General features: G+C 46.7%; 1 long non-coding RNA gene and 1 other non-coding gene across 2 annotated transcripts in view; one reads left to right on the plus strand and one right to left on the minus strand.

Annotated features, from left to right (window-relative positions):
• LOC127210056 (uncharacterized) overlaps positions 1 to 17,567 on the plus strand; it is a 412,763-nt gene that overhangs the window by 207,848 nt on the left and 187,348 nt on the right. The gene's annotated exons all lie outside the window — the stretch shown is intronic.
• LOC127210407 (small nucleolar RNA SNORA48) lies at positions 7,372 to 7,513 on the minus strand. Its single transcript, XR_007833315.1, has one exon. It is a non-coding gene; the product is annotated as a small nucleolar RNA SNORA48 (small nucleolar RNA).

Genomic DNA, 17,567 nt, shown 5'->3' on the forward strand with positions numbered 1-17,567 from the left:
CCCTCTCACCCCATCCTCACAAATCGCAGCGCTGTACCTGTCCAGGTGATCCCCCGTGAGCACTTGGCATCCTCAGCTGCACCGTGACTAGTTCCATGAAGCCCACTACTGTGGACTCCCACTGTGAGGGAACTTTACAGCACTTGTGTGTTTGGCACAGTTTCCCAGTAGTTGTTCTGAAGGTCAAGTGACAGTTTATTGCTTGTGTGCACTATGTGTTTCCCTCCACCTCTTATTGAGCGTGCTGGATTATCTGCATCTGGCTGCTGTGAGTCATGTAACTGTGAATGCTAGGACCAGGCTTTTATTCTTCTCCAAGGCCTGGGCTCAGCTGGCCAACAGTACCTCCGGACTTGACTTTTGGAGCATCAGCTGCTGTGGTTTTTTTGTTTGTTTGTTTGTTTTGTGGTGGATGTCATGGCCATGTTGCCCCCCTATTCTGAGTAAGTGGGGACTCTTTTTCCCCTTCTCCATATTTTCACTAACTCTTTAGCTTCTTCTTCTTCTTCTTTAGTTCTCACAGAGCTAGCACAAGGGCATGTCTTTGATATGAATTTCCCCAATGACTGATGACACTGACTTCTGGAACATCTGTGTATCTTTGGAGAAATGTATACTCAAGCGCTTTGTCTGTGACTTGGTGGGTCTGTCATTTGCTTGTAGGAGTTTTTTTTTTCTATCATGAATACAACCTCCTCTCAGGCCCATGCTGTTAGAACATTTTCTCCCATTTTGTGGGCTGCCTCTTCATGATAAGTTTGAGTATCAACAGTACTTCCACACTCAGGAGGTTCAGAACCTGAATCTTCTCTGCTTGTCTTTTCAGACAGACTAAACACAGCATTCCTCCTATCCACCATCGCGCCTTGGCCACAGTTGGCATCATGCACAGGCTCACACTCCCCAGCGTGTGCCAAGGTTTGCTTAGCGGTTAGCTCAACTCTCTGAGCAGCATGCAGGGGTCATGCCCTCCAGTGTGAGTAACTGTAGCTCAGATGCCTCGCTCAGAATGGGGCTGGTAACCTACCCATTTGTGGCGTGATTGTTCCAGTTAATGGTCTAGTGCAGACGCAGCCCTCAGCAACAGACTCAGGTTCTGGAAGCAGTCAGGACCCACTGCTAGTTTCTTTCTTCTTCTTCTTTTTTTTTTTTTAATTTCCAGCTGGGCTGAAGAATGCTCTGTATTTCATTGCTTCTTTCATCTGATTCCTTTTTCTGTGGCTACAAGGAACCGTTCCTAAGTCAAACAAGGCTTCAGATGATGGCTCTGTGCCTTGCAACACACTGTGAATTTTCAGGAAGGAGCTTGTAAAGAGTTTTTACGAAGTGAACGAAGCTGTTTCTTTGTAAGGAAAAAATATAGCCTTATAAAGAAAACCAATTGTACTTCTGACAGCTGTGGAAGTGGGAAGGCTTGGGGAAGTATGGGTTCTCTGCTATAAAATAAAATCCTCCCAGCAGAATTCACCAAGTCGAATAGTTCTGAGTCTGATACCCACACGAATGTGCCGGGTCTGCTGCCTCCTTTAGAGGCTCAGTATGCACACAGGAGGCCTCCTTCAAGCCCTGGGGTCGCTGCTGGCCACAGCTGACTGCAGCTGTGCCCTGCTTAGTGGGTTAGCATTTCATCTGCTTTGATCTGCATTCAGAAACTCTGAGACTTTTAAAAGAAGGATATTTTGTTCTGTTTTGTTTTGTTTTACATTCAGATTCTTCTGTGGAATTCACACATGGTAACTGCCTTTACAAAGGTTTGTTTTTTTTTTTTTTTTTTTTTTTTTTTTAAATGAACTCAATGTTTTTCTATTTCTATATGTGACCTCTTTTTCGATGGTAAGTTCTTTGGAAAATAAAAGTCATTTTTCATTTCTAATGAGACCCAGCATCACTGTGTTGTGGCTTAAGTGTTTGACTAGTCACACAGATCAGGGTTGACATTTAGTCTTTATTCACTTTAAAGATCAGACATTGAAGTGAGGTGCAGTAATGCGTGCCTGTAATCTCAGCACTCAGGGAGGCAGACTCAGGCAGATCTCTGAGTTTGAGGCCAGTCTGATCTACAAAGTGAGTCCAGGACAGCTAAGGCTATGCAGAGAAACCCTGTTTCAAGAAACAAAGCAAAACAAAACAAAAAAGCAACAACAAAAATCAGACATTGAGGCCAGGGAGATGGTAAGTTCTGTTGGTAAAGTGCTTCCTGGACAGGCGTGAGGACCTGGGTGTGGTCCTCAGTACTCATGTAAGACCTTGGAATGCTGCCATATACACGTCACCCCAGCCTTGGGTAGGCAGAAGCAAGCAGAGTTTCTGTCCAGCCAGAATAGTCCAATAAGTGAGTTCCAGATCAGTGAGAGACCCTACCTTAAAAGCAAGGTAGGCGATACCTAATGGTTAATGCCTGGATTTAGCCTCTGATATCCACACGTGTGTGCGCACCTACACATTAGAGTACACACACACACACACACACACACACACACACACACACACACACACAAGATATTGATGGGTAGATCTTTGAGCACTGGGAATTAGTGTACTGGAGTCATTATCTTCCCTATTCCTGTATTACACACATCCTGATTAGGAGTGCCAACTTCCACACATCTCAGGGCTCAAAAACTTGCTTGGTAGTTGAGAAACTGCAGGTCGTAAGAGGTGGTCCTTATAATCCCGGGGGTGGTGCCTGCTACAAGGACATTTTCTCCCCAGATGTCTTTCTCTAACAGAGTCTCTGCAGAAGATGCCAAATGTATAGACCCTGTATCAGGGGTGCAGTGTCTGAGGTGTAGAAATCATGTATCCATTCCCATTGCATCAGGAAGCCACTGACGGAGCTTCCAAAGGTGTGCATCTGAGGAATCCTAGCAGAACGGTCCTTAAACAGAGATATGGGCACACTGGCTGATAGCCCAGTTTTGCCACTGTCCAACCTTGAGCTGAGGTCAACTTTGCTCTTGCAATGTCCTCAGGCTGAAGTTAGTTGTCTGGGCAGGATGGTTGGTTAGACTCTCCCCCAACTCAGTATCCCTGAGTCTGAGGGTGAACCTGCCTTCACTTCCATCCTGTGAACCTCACCTAGCGAAGGCTTTTAGCCCTGTGGCTTAGGAGGACTCAGAATGCCTACTCCCGGTTCTGGCTGCCTAGTGCTGGAGAGTCTCACTCCCAGGCAGCCTCCAGCAGCTTGTCCTGTGACACATGTTCAATGACACAGACCAAACCACTGGCCTCAGACTAACATTTTGTATCTGAAAAACCACTGAGGAAGGACCAACAACATTAGTGAAGACAACTCTAATGGATCCGTCACCACCCAGGAGCGAAAGCATGGGCACACAGCATCCCACTCAAAGTGCGGGCCCCATTTCAGGATAGAGCATGGCGTGACAATGTTCATGGAAATGCAGAGCTGCCGTCACCACACCACACACGGTTTTAAATTATGTAGATTTCAGTTCGCTCTGCGTCTTCCTTGTAAGTGATCACTATGGTTAGTAGATGAGAGGAGTGCCTACGGTGTAACTGACTCTTCTCCATCCTAGAACGCGGATGCCCATGTCTTTCCTCCAGTTGCCTCTGTCTCTATTTGATCACATTTGATCAGAGAGAGAAGAAACTGAGCATTCCTCGGAACAATTGCTTCCTGTGTGTGTGGTAACCTTAGTCCCAACAGATGCTGCACGGAGCAGGCAAGCTTTCAAATAAACCACGAGAGGAAGGTAAAAGCAAATATTTGCAAAGTGCTTCACAGTACCTCCACGCGTTTGTGTCCTGACAGTTTCTGTGTGAACTCTGGCCCAGTGTCCCCTTTGTCCTTGGCTCCAGCACTGTCTCCATAAAGGCCACTAAGAAGAATAAAAAATCGGTGAGTGAGGCTTGAGGCTGGGAGCCTACTGTGGCTGTCACTTCTGCATCCCACGGCTGACAACCTCTGAAGCTCACTTCTGACTCATTGGGCCCATGAGCCCAGCATCAGGAATGTGCTGGGATCTGAGAAGACAGGAACGTGGTGGTGGGGTTTGGGGGTGGGTGTGGGGGTGGGTAGGGGTGCCAGTGTCTCCTCAGAGATTTGTTTCAATAGCTATGAGATGGGCAAGAATTCAGAGCTGATAACACTGTAGGGATTAAGTAAAATGACCTGTGTGTTTAGCTCAGACGTAGGTCTAGAAGATGCCTCTTTCCCTGGTCTGCACAGTCCATGTGATTATTAGAGAGAAAACTTTGCAAAGTGATTAAAAGCATTATGCATTTCAATTATGGAGAGAAGACTGATCCGGTTTATATAGGATTTTCACAATATTTTATAAATACAGTTCTTTAAAATTCAATCGACATCTGAAAACAGGGCATCCTTTGTTGATACATACACGTCCTCCCTGCAGTGGCCCTTTGACAATACAAAATGTTTTAAGACAACTCTTATGTCTGACTTTTTGAGTCTCGTACTTCCCTAAATCCATGGAGTTGGTATAGGGCAAAACAAGTACCACAGGCTCATCCTTGGATATCCTGATGCTAGTTTTCAAGCCCCACAAAGCCCTACCTGCCTAAGGGTGCCCTGTAGGGTACAGAATATTACGAAGCAACTGTTCTTCCAGGGATAGCATCTAACTCAGAGGAGCTTGGGAGCTCAGTGCTCTCAGAGCTCCAGCACAGTGCAGCAGGATGTCTGCCTCCCCGACTCTGTGTGCACCACTAATGTGATAATGAGAGCTGCATTAACCATCACCCTGGGGACATTAGTGCCTTGTTGTACAGTTTCTAATGGCCATCTAGTCTCGACTACTGGATAGATTATCACTTCTGACTTAAGGGCAAGAATATTCTATGAAAACAAAGTCCCATGCCCAGTGCTTCAGCCAGAAGCTCTATACAGCAGACAACACATGGCTGAGCTAGTGTGAGGGAGGAGGTAGATAATAGCGTGCTTGCTGTCTGCCCACTGCCTGCCAAGCACCACATTGGGTATGTAATGATGCGTGTTATGCAGTTGGCACCGTAACCCACCAGGAGGCAGTTTGTCATCCTGCAGCAGCTATGGAAATCATGGTCAAATTCTGGTTCCGTTCTGAATCCAGGCAGGATTTTTTAGGACACTTCTTTGGGCAGCCCCTGTTGTTCCACAGTTTACTCAATTGCTGCGGCTGGAAGTTGATATGTGATGGTGCCACATAGCTCTCTGGCCATATCATTGCTAATGGTCAGTGCTCAAAGGGACCAGAGGGAACTGGAAGGACCCTGAGCAGAGATGGTTGTTGACACTCAAGCTCTTGGAGGCCCACCATTCAGTTGATTTCTGTGGGTCTATAGATGAGAACAGAATTAGAAAGCCCCACTCTGAGACCAGACTGTTGTACCCACAGCAGTCTTGTTGAAGGACTGTGGTTACCTCTTCTACCACTCCCCCTGTTGGTGTCTCGGGTCACCACTGACTGCGTGATGAAGAGATGAACCTAGATGACTCTGCCAGGTGTGTTGGCATCTGCAGAGCCAACTTTTTCCTTCCTTTTCTTTTTAACTTTTTATTGAGTCTTTGTGATTTCCAAAGCACCCCAGTCCTGCTCAGCTCCCTGTCCCCTCATGTCCGCCATTGACACCTCCCCACCAAAATAAAACACACACACACACACACACACCACCACCACCACCACCACCACCAATAACAACAAAAAACAAAGCATAGAAAACATCTCATTGTGGAAGCTGTAGTGTGTCACAATGTGGCCCACAATATACCCCTTTGTCCACACATCTTCACTTGTAAAAGTTCACTGCAATGAACCATTAGTCTTGCTCATGATCTTTGGCTTCTGGGATACTATCAAGATTGGATCCTTATTGGGACTTCTCCCAGTTGTCCTGTTGTTGACCTGTGTCGTGGAGACCCTGCAGCTTTGGAACAGGAGGACTGTCCCTTCCACGCATCTCAGCCATTTGCAGATAATAGAGATTTGGAGGTGAGCCAATTCAGAGACCTGGGTCTGGGCGTGGGTGGTAGCTGAGCTGGCCAGCCGACTAGCTTTACCTTACCTGCATCCCCCAAAGCAAGCTCTCCAGCACTGCTCTGGCTAGGCTACCCAAAGCTGCCATAGGTAGGTGGCAGTGTCACCCTTCCTATTCTCATGCTACTGGAGCTGGCTCACTGGTACCCACCTCTTCAGAGATAGCCCTACTGTGCTGCCCAGTCAAGGTGCAGGGAGCATTTTCCCAAGGGCCGTGACCTGTGAGGGGCTGGGACAGCTCTCCTGCTTTCACACCCTCGGGGTTGGCTTACCTGTGTCTTCACCACCAGGGCCAGCTCCACTGTAGTGCCCAGGGGAGGTGCAGGGTCTGCTCTCCCAAGTGCTACAGCCGCTGAGGGAGGAGGGCTAGCTCTCCTTCTCTTATAACCCCAGGGCCAGCTCTCCTGGCTATTGCAGATGGCAAGGGGGTGAGGGGGAGGGCATCACCCCCACACCGATGCTACCTCATGTCAAATGAATAGTGGGGCTGCTTTCTCACATTAACACTCTTGGAGCTGGCTCACCTGCACTCCACCAGGAGCGGCTCTACTGTAAGGTAAGATCTACAGGTAAGATGCAGGGCCTGCTCTCCGAGTGTTGCAGTTGGTGAGGGGCAGGGAGAGCTCTCCTGAGCTCATCACCCCGTGGGCAGCTTTCCCAACTGTTGCAGGTGGTGAAGGGTGGTACGGGTGGGGAGGTGGCATCACCTCTACACCTGTGCCACCTCGCAGCAGATAAGTAGTGAGGTCAGTTCTTCCATACTCATGTCCTCTTAGGGCTTGTTAACCCTTCCCCACCCCTGCCACCAGGGCCAGCTCCAGAGTGATGCCTGGGTGAGGCTCAGGGCCTGCTGGTGAGAGATAGAGCCAGCCCTCAAGAGTGCTGTAGCCAGTGAGGGGCGGGACTAGTTATACACCATCCTTGGACATCCATATGGTCCCTGGTGGCTGTTCCCATCCCCATGTTCTTTAGTATGAACCATAGGCATCAACAGACTCAGACATTGCCTTCAGCAGCAGCTTGGGTTGGGACCTTTAACATGGCCCCAGGTAGCAGAGCTGGCTATTCACAGCAGGCTCTCCACCCTCCAGATCCATCCCTCTTCATAATTCTCAAGCTACTTCACTCTGTCTCCGTCCCATCTGACCATCACATACTCACACATTGTGGTAGCTCCTGCTGCAGGCTGCCCATGTGACTGGGTGGCATCCTCCATCTCTGCTGCATGGCGTGATGGCATGAGGGTGTCTGCCTGTACTGTGTGCACTGGAGGGCAGGTCTGTGAGTGGCATGGTGGTCCTCAGCTCTGTCTGTTTGTCTGTCTTTCTCTTCCTGTGCTGTGTTACCTGGACTTAATTTGATTTGACTTTCATGAGTCCTAGGCATAAGACAGCTTTGGCCACCAAGCCGGTGTCAAGCTACAATAAACAAAGGCCTGCCACTGCTCTGCCCCTGACTGATACAAGAGCACCACCACCAACAAAGTGCCTCTTTGCCCGTTGCCAGGGATAGGGGTTGGTATCTTTTATTGAACCCTGGGATTTGAGGGTGCCCTTGAAATGCAGCTTGCAAACAAACAGAACAGCTTGCTTATTGGCTGAAGTCTGACTCTCTGGGATGTACTGCAGCCCACAGGGATACTGATCTTGAATTCTAACCCTGGCTTCCATGAAGAAGTTGTGGTCAGTCCATTTCTGCATGTAGTTTCCACAGATTTTGATCTTGTACCTCAGAGCCTTCCAAGAGACCAGTTTTCTTCCTAATTCCCTCAATAAACAGGAAAGAAATAAGAAGGACACTTTTAATTTTTAATGCTTTTGAGAGATAATTTCCAAACTAATTATGATTGTTATATATGTACTTGATACGTTTTTAAAGGAGTTGCTGCCTTCTGTGACTCCCAGAAACTCAGCAGAACATTTTGGATATTTGTGATAGCTTCTAGAATTATGGCATTTCCCCCACACCGTGCCCACTGGCCGACTGTCCGGCTGAAGGACAAACGTCCTCTGGGTTCTTGTTCTACTCTGGGTTCCATGGGTGCTGATGAGGGTTACATTCACCCCTGCCCCTGGGCTCCCTAATCTCATGAGCTGACATGCAGTCATGCGTCCTCCACATGAAACACATTTTCTTCACTAATGAGTGCTCTTTAGCACTCACAACAGGAAGCAGGTCCCGGTGTGTGCCCCAAAGGATTTCAAAGTATGTACATTAAGGAGCATCTGGATTTTTGTCCCAGGCTCCTGGGTTTGGGAAGTTCCAGGGTGCACAAACCCCAGCCCTTTGAGACCCTTGGAAGAGTGTGACTTCAATCTGCTCTCTGAGGCTTTAGATAAACCAAGCTTTAAGTTCTTGAGGGTTTTTGTTTTTTTGTTTTTGTTGTTGATTTTTGTTTTTATTCCTTCCCCTCGTAAATTGTTTTATTGCGTACCTAACTTCATTTTCTTAGCTGCTCATTTTACAGAAAGGACAAGAACTGTGATTTCTTTCCTTGTGTAACATTTCCCTGGTGATAGTAGGTGGCCTTCCCACATTTTCCTGTAGCTTTGATCTAAGTGGCTCAGTAGGGCTGGCCTCCCTGTGACTGCTGTACTGATGTTCTGCGGAGTCCAACACCTGGACACAGGGGCTCTGCTTGGCTCATCCGTCCATCTACCCTGCTGTCCTAGAATCTGTCCAAGAAGCCCTAGTACTGTTAGGCCACCTTCTCCCTTCCACTTTCGCTAGATCCAAGGCTAATCCCAGTTGGGTTGAAAGTTAGGAAACACTTACTTGAATGTTTAAACCACTATTAAAGCTCCAAGATTATAGTATTTTTGGTTTTGTTTTTTTAATCTGAGGTACGTTTCAAGTTTGGTTGACTTCTAAGGAATAGATAGTGTTGCTTGGGTGCCTTAGCACTCACATGTCAGCATGTGTTTTGGTATCCTCACTGCTTCAGGGCAGAGTACTTCTGGGGAAAAAACCAAACAAATCCTGTAGGGTCAAAATAGATGCTGGGCGGGGTGGCATACGCCCTTAATTCCAGCACTTGGGAGGCATAGGCAGGTAGACCACTGTGAGTTTGAGGCCAACCTGGTGTACAAAGCCAGTCCAAGGAAGCCAAGGTTACACAGAGAAACCCTGTTATCCATTATTTTCTCATACTTTTCATAACTGAATTTCAATTCACATACAATAAAGTGGCTTGTGAATGCATGAGGATGAACGCTAAGGAAAATCTTACTGCTGTTCCATCTGAAGGCTCCTTTGGTTCCCTGCCTCATTCTCCTTCCCGGCTCCCAGCAGATAGTATTCTGGTTCTGTCTGCACAGAGGAGCTCTGTCAGCTGGGGGCTTCGTGCATGGACCATCTGCTGCATACTCATCTTGACCACTTATTACCTGTGTTGGTATTAATTCTTTATTGTTGGAGTATCTCTTACTTTTCCAGCTGGGGTGCCCACATCTTTCAACTTTGGAAACCAATCTTCTGTAGCTTTTGCCTAAATTCACGTGGGCCCCAGCCTTGTACTGCTGTGACCCACGCTCGACCTCCCACCATTGGAGGTCTCATGCCTCAAACTCACCTCTGCTCATGTTTCATCTTCCTGTTGCTGTTGAAAATCTGCCTTTCTCCTTTACTAAGTTCTTCTTCGTGGAGATCTGGAAACTTCCCAAGGGGGAAACACACATTTGACATAGCCACAGCCAAAGCACAGTGCTGTTCTACATAGTGCCTCAGACCTTGGAGAGCTGGGTTTTGCTTTGCTTGGATTGAGGGCAGTTTGGTGCCTTAGATGACCTGTCCCTAGGCAGCTGGTGCATCCAGCTTCTCAGAGCTGGCTCCAAGCAGCAGGTTGAGTCTGGGGTCACTCTTTGGTGTGAGCTGTAGAGTAGACTTGGTAAAAAGACAGAGCAATGACTCTTAGCTGCCTTTCATAGCCACTCTCATGTAGCATAATATCCTCAAAAGAGTTTCCTGGGCCCTCTCACCATGGCTTTAAAGTGTTCCTGGGACTGTCATTAGGATTATTACTGGGGAGTGATGGAATGTCGTTAGACATTGCCTTCACTCAGGCTTCCCTCTGGTGACTAGCCTTCTCAGAGAACTTTCCTAGGCTCCACAAGCTTCAAGGACTATGGTCCTGTCATACTTGTCACAGCTTACACTTATGTTTACTTCAATGTTGTATGACTATTCCTTTGTCTCGGGGTACTTCTACATCTAGGTAGAACTCTGCCCCATGGGAGTTGCACTTCTGGATTAATTTTATCCTGTGGCTGTACATCTATCTAGAGCTGTATACTGGCTGGAGTTTCATGCCTGGTTAGATTCTGCCCTGTAGCTATCTGTGTACCTGTGTGGAGCTGCTCTGTTCAATAGGAGCTGTACACATACCTGGGGCTATACACATACCTGGGGCTATACACATACCTGGAGCTGTACGCACACCTGGAGCTGTACACATGCCTGGAGCTGTATGCACACCTGGGGCTATACACATACCTGGAGCTGTACGCACACCTGGAGCTGTACACATACCTGGAGCTGTACACATACCTGGAGCTGTACACATACCTGGAGCTGTATGCACACCTGGAGCTGTACACATACCTGGAGCTGTATGCACACCTGGAGCTGTATGCACATCTGGAGCTGTACACATAACCTGGAGCTATACACATATCTGGAGCTATGCACACACCTGGAGCTATACTCCCTGGACAGGACTATACACCTGGCTGGATTCTGCTCTGTAGCTATACACCTGCCTACAGGTGTATGCCTACCTGATCTGAGCTATGCCCCACAGATGCCTCATAGGGCGGCCCCTGGAATGCTGGAGTTGGGGGAGCCGGGATGCTTTTAGCTCAGGCCAGTCACTTCATGATGGAGAAACAAGTCCCCAGAGTGTGATTCAAGTTATAAATACCAACAGACTAGGAAGCCATTCTATTTTAATCTGTAGACACCAGTTCATCCCATATTTGAGTGCATTTTGCCTTAATGACTTAGGAAATAGAGTGTAAACTGCTTCAGACGGCAGCAGCAAAGCTGGTTTGCATAGTCAGGCCACGTGGGTAGTCCCTGAAATAGATGTGTAGGACTTACCTATCAGTCCTGAAATAGATCCTAGGGCGATTCTGCTCAGTGTAGCAACCTCGAGGCCCAGGAGCCTGTCTGTGAGAGAGTTAATAAATGAACAGGAGCACATAACATTAAAGCCATGCATTCTTGTTGTTGTAGATGTAATTTTATTTGGGTAATTGGAACAGTTCAGATTTGCTGTGTAAAACAGTTTAAATAGGAGTAAGCAGCTGATACATAGCATAAAGTTTTGTCATTTTCATGCATTTTTTAATGATTTTGACAAATTTAAATTAATCTGCATTTGATAGAAGTGTTTCTTTTTGAATATCAGTTAAATTTTATAGAAACCTAGAATTAAATATCTTTTTTATTGGTAGAATTTTCCAATTAACAGCAGTGTACAGTCTTTACAATTAGAACAATTAGAAGCCAATTTTCATTCTAATTTAACAAATGCTTTTCCTTCGAGTCGCCACGGATAATTTTCAGTATTTCTACCATGTTTATACATAGCTATAAACTCACACATGCTTCCATTTGAGACTTGGGGTGGGTAATTGCACATATACAGAAACAAGATTGCCAGGGTCCAGCCCTGACTGCTCACCAGTACTCACCGTTCCAAACAAGAGAATGCCACCATGGCTGAGACCACTAAAGTGAGCTCAACCAATTGCCATAAATCAAGTTCTGTCCAGTTTGAAAGTAGTGCAGTGAGAGATATTTGAGCCCTTTATTCTTTTAGAGCAGTGAGATGGAGCTGCTCTGGCATGCCGGAAGCAGCACATCCCAGCTTGTTGGGTGAACTTTAGGTGGGCTTCAGAATTGAACATATGGAAGATCACTGGAAAGAGGTGGGATGTTTATTTTCTCCCCCATGCCAAGGGTCCCACTGGGCTCACAGCACTCCCTACCCTTAGACTCCGCTGCTCCAAGGCAGGTGGAGGTAGGTGGGCAGTCAACAAGCAGTTAGCTGTGGTCTGAGTTCTTCAGGCCCATGGGCCACTGTAGTGGAAGTTTTGGTTTCTTAAAAAACCCAGTTGTGTGAAGCTTTTGTTTTAATCCCAAGTGTGGGATATGAGGCTGCTTTTAGTTTGTCCATAGCTGATAACAAGCCTTGTGCTGCTTGGAGAGGGGCGTGGTCTTTGCCAGCTGGTAACAGACTTTTGGGACTTAGAGAGCGGCATGGTGTTTGCCAGCTGAGATAGTTTAATTCTGAGGATTCTGAGAGGGTATAAATTCCAGAGCCCAGGGAGAGAAAAAAGGCACTTCAAAGGAGTGCTTCGAGGAAAGCTTCAAGGGATGCTCTGAGAAGGAGCTGCTGCTGGTTCTTCCCCGCTGCTGTGTTTGCTGGTTAGCTGGACTAGATATCCTGACAACTGAGATTGGTATTGCCTCAAAGAATGCTAAACAGCCGGAAGTAGCCAAAGAGAACCCCATCCCCTTTTCCACACTAACCGTTCTTTCTCCCCTACCTAGTGTTGGGGGTTGGAAGGTATTAGGAGGGATAAGGGGTGAAGAAGGGAGGTAAAGGAATAAGAAAACAAACTAAGATAGAGTTAAAAAGCAGTGCCAACTGATCACCTCATCCTACTCCTCTCATTTCCATGGGAGTCCTCAGGAAGCAGGACCACCTGGAAGGGACAGTCTTTAGTGACTGTGAGATGGCAGATGTGTGCTGCTCCCTACAGGCCATTCTGGGGTGCTTTTGGGGGTGGGGTTACCAATGGCGCTTTAGAGTTCAGATTTCTTTGGGCAGTGAAAGCATCACCCATAGAAAGAGAAGAAATACCTTGCCGTTCTACAGAACAACCTCTGTGGCATATGCTTTCACGTCAGTGTGCAAGGCTGTTGTCTTGGTTGTCAGCTCCATGGTGGAAGAATGCTGTTAGGACAGAGGAAGTATCCAGAAGTGCCGGTGTGCACAAAGATGTGGAGGTGTGACCTATCAGCAAACAGTCTTCTCTGTACGTCTGTTCTGAGTGAGTTATCTGATGAAACACAGCTTTTTTTTTTTTTTTTTAATAAGCCCAAGTGAATTGTAAGAAGTTTGCCATTTCCATCAGCTCCTGAAGATAAACCTACCTTTAAAGTATCCCACCAATGAGACTCCGTGGGGGGGGGGGGCTTCCCCTGTTGTACCAATAAGATCTGCTGTTTGTATTATTAGCATAGACCACAAAGATGTGAAGAAAACCCTAACTATGGGATGTATGTACTTGGTAATCTCCATCTGAGCATGAATGCTGCCATTTTTTTTTTTTTTTAAATCCCAGGCCACACACGCACAGCTTGCTGTCACCTCCCGTGGCTTATACTATTTCACTCCCCTTTGTAGAGTAGACCAGGAGTCTATCCCAAGGCAAAAATATTTCATGCAGACAAGAATTCATGACATAAGTTAGTAACTGCTGTGTTCTTCAGTATAGCACACATGTGATGGTCCGTGTCAGCCATCGTATGCAGGTTCACTGGAAGGATCTCGGGGACACGGGCGTGCACAAAGTTCTGTTGCCTCATCTCCTTCCCTTCACTGTTAGTTCAGCTCAGATTCTGTATGAGCCTTGGGTATCTGCTTTTCAGATTGAAAAACTGAATCCTTATCAGTTCACAAGCTGAAGCTTGAAATACTGAAAGGAAGCCACAGAACTCACAGCATCTTACTTTCTATTGCCTCTGATCTTCCAGATCATTTTTACAGATGAAAAGACATTTCCATCATAAGACACTGAGCTGACAGAGAGCACTACCAGGGTGTCAGCAGAGGGTCATGACTCTCCTACCACCAGGAACAGCCACCATTGGGCAGTAGACACACGGTGTGAGGTTAAACATCCTTACTGCAATGTTGCTGTATGTAGTGTGTTGCTCATGGAATAGAAAAAGTGTTTAATTTTATTTTATTCTAAGAAGCCAATGTGGAAAGAAAATCAGTGCTTTGTTTCCATGGGAATATCTTCCCATTCCACAGCTAGGGTTTCTTAGATGACCTAAGGATAAGGGAAACTGGAAAAAAATATCTGAAGCATCAAACTATCTGACATTGTCCTGTTTCTTCTTCCACCACAAAATATATGTGTATGTATACATATATACACACAGCATGCATGCACATATATGTGTCTATGTACATGGATGTACTCATACATGTGTATTCATACACACACACACACACACACACACACACTTAAATATGTATATCAGTTTGTTGACCAAGGATGCTTTAGCAATAGCAGTGAGCTTGACTTTTTTGAGTGTCTGTCTTTAAAAAATATTTAGTTACTATAACTAGACATTAATTATGCCCCTCAAAACCCCTTTTTATTAATAAAATTTCTTCCTTGACAACTCCACGCATGTACACAATGCATCCTGATTACTTTTACTCAACAGCCCTCTTTTATTCCTTCCAGTTCTGTTAACTCCACCTCCTCCCTAAAAGTCCATCCAAGCCATCTACAGAACTAGTGGGGTCCGTTACTGCATGCCCAGGTTGTATTCATCCTTAGCACTTGTGAAATTATCATGGCTCTGCAGGCACAGCACAGGCTAATTGTGCACTCTTGCTTTTCGTCTACATGGCTTTTTAGAGAAAAAACACTCGGAGCTTAAATGCACTGTCAGGATGTATTTAGATATTGGCTGTGCTGTTCAGTTGAACTAAAGGCTGTTGCCATTTCTAGTTGTGGTTTCCCTTTTCTCTCCATGGCCGAGCTGCTTCCTCCTGTCCTGTCCTTGTAGCACCCTGATTTTAGTCTGCTCTGTTTGTAGTTTGATAACACGTGTGGCGATTCCTTCTGTAGACACATCAGTTAGCCTTCCTACAGCCATTGTTTTTGCCGACACTTCTGTCCAATTTTCCCTCTGAATTCAGCATGATTGCCTCATGCGATCTGTGCTGTTTCTCCTCCGTGTGTGTGCCTGTCTGACAGCTGCCATCCCAAACCTCCCCCTGCTGCCCTGGTGGCGGCTCTCAGCTTCCTTCCTTCCTTCCTTCCTTCCTTCCTTCCTTCCTTCCTTCCTTCCTTCCTTCCTTCCTCCGAACCTTCTTTTTCACCTCAGCTTCCAGCTCTCGCTCTGCAGAGCAGAATGTATGTGTTTGTCAGGGCTTTTCTCTGAAGAAGGGCGGGGTGGTGGCTGCTGGGGTCCTGGCTCTCCTCTCTGTTCTTGCCTTAGGTGGGCTCAGTCCTGCCCTGAGTTCCGCTGAAGCAGGCGGCTCACCTGCTTGTCCTCTTCCTGGATGAGAAGAGGTGCAGCTAGGCATGGGGACGGATCAGAGGACCTGAGCATCCCTCCTGTGCTTCTTGTCAGAAAATGTGGGGGCAGGAGAGGGAAAGTAAAGAAGGGATGAGAAATCTTCTCGAGGCACCCGCTTTTCTCTTCAGTGTGGAACTTGGGGTTCTAATCCTATAGGTTCAGTCCCATGTTTTCTGGGAGTGCAGGAGCCAGCCTGGGTTGTTTCTTGGCCCCAGTGATCTACATATTTTTAAATTAGACTATGTTACTGAGAATTGCAATGCACTGCAACACTCTTGGTCTGTTCTGAGGACTGTGCAGAATTGGTACCATCACAACTTCTCCACCTTTCTCTCTGATGCCAACACTTCCCAGGGGCATGTATCTCCTTTGCTAATTGCCTGCTAATTTGGATCTTTTTGGAGGCTTAGATTTCACTCTTTGGTGCCCACTCCAAGGTGACCACAGGGGCACCCTGTGCGTGGTTCCCCACAATGCCCAGAAGTTGTGGAGACAGACACTTTGTGCACAAAGACATGTTTTCATGTTTATCTCCACCTGTTTGGATTTTTAAAAATAATACTTAATTCTTTTTAGGCTAGTCTTGGTGAAATTTAACCAGCATTTATAATGTACCAAGCTTTTCACCTAGAAAGTCTCTGTAATGTGAAATGTCCACGCTGCTCTGTGACACTAACATACTGGGTCCCCCAAGGTGATGTCTACAGAAAGTTGTGGAGACAGAGCAGGGAGCCCGTTGCTCTCTGGTACAACCTGGAGGCGGTGTTAAAATGGAAGCATTGTCTTAGCATCAGCATTCTGGGAAGCACCCCAGCTCCGAGGTGCTGAGGTTATGAGCTCGGCAGATGCGATTTATCCTTTTCAGTCTTGCTGTAGAGCGTTCACAAACTTGAATCTCTCCCAAGACTCTGGTTACTACTTGAAGATGAAGAAGCCAGGAAGAGACTCTATAATTCACAACTTTATGACTCCTGAAGTAGGGAGCTGGGAAGCCATTCTGCAGATGCTCCCAGGCCCCAAACAGGATTCATTTAGAGAGCGGATGCTGTAAACACTTTTGTGAATTTGAAAAGTGGGCGGGCGAACAGTGCGTTGCTTGAGAAGAATTGAACTTCCCCGTGAAACCCCTAACAGGGGCACTGTCTCCTAGGGACTTGTGCTGGCCGTTCTTAAATCTTAATTTTCATCCATCCAAGTCTACTGCTGTCCTTGTCTCATTCTTCAGATGAAGAACATCAGGTGCTTGGGGTGAGGTCCTATCTGTGGCTCCATATCCAGGGGTGAGGTAAGGACCTGCTGTCTGTTGTCCATGCCACAGGCTCTCTGTTTCCTACCATGTTTGATCAAAGACAGCACTTCATGGACAAGATTTTTTCTAGCTGTTTTTCAAAGGAGCGTTTTGTTGTGGTCTTTTGACCTCATCTGTAATTAAAGGGCAAGAGATCTAATTGAGATTGCCACATTTAGGTTGCTTAACTAACTGCATACAGAGAAAGGGGTAAGAAATGAATAGTTTGTTATTTAAAAAGTGCTGAGCTTAAACAGAAGGCTCCATTTTAATGAGGGTATTATTTAGTGAAAGTGCTAATGCAAAGCCTCTCTTACGTAGAGCTGGGTGATACGTGGGGCAACAGCAGCCTTGACATTTGTGTGTGTACCTTCATTCTCTTTCTGGATTCAAGAAGTATTAGAAGCTGCGGTTGACTGTGCTACCTAGACTGGAGGCCAATCTAGGGCTAGTGATAATGGTGTGCAAGATGGACCCATGCATCCTGTGCCCCCTGAGTCTTAATCCACTCTCATCTCTGAAGAGGCAGGAAACATGGGGCTAAGAAGGCCTGAGTGACTGGTGGGCAGGAGGAGCCAGAGGACTCGTGTGCTAGTGGAGTTGAGCAAGACTCTGTCTTGGGGACAGCCCCTTTATAGCATTCGGGCCATTGTCAGATGTGGCTGTGCTTCACTGTTTCTGAAGGGCTGGGTTGGATAAGCTGAGCCTGCACAGAATTAAAAGTCTTCCAGGCCCCACTGTGGCAAGGCCTTAGTAGATTCCTAGAATGTGGCATTGTGTCACTATATTCTGTGTCCCATGGAGGAGCCTTGCTGTGGATTTTGGGCCTGCAAAGACCCCTGAACTATCAGCAGGGACTCTCCTGTCCATTTTCACCTCAGGCCCCATGGGCTTCTTTCTACTTGTAGAAGCAGCTGCTGCACAGGTTCCCACTCACTCATTTC

This window comes from Acomys russatus, chromosome 27 (assembly GCF_903995435.1).
Source record: "Acomys russatus chromosome 27, mAcoRus1.1, whole genome shotgun sequence".
Classification (NCBI taxonomy): Eukaryota; Metazoa; Chordata; class Mammalia; order Rodentia; family Muridae; genus Acomys; species Acomys russatus.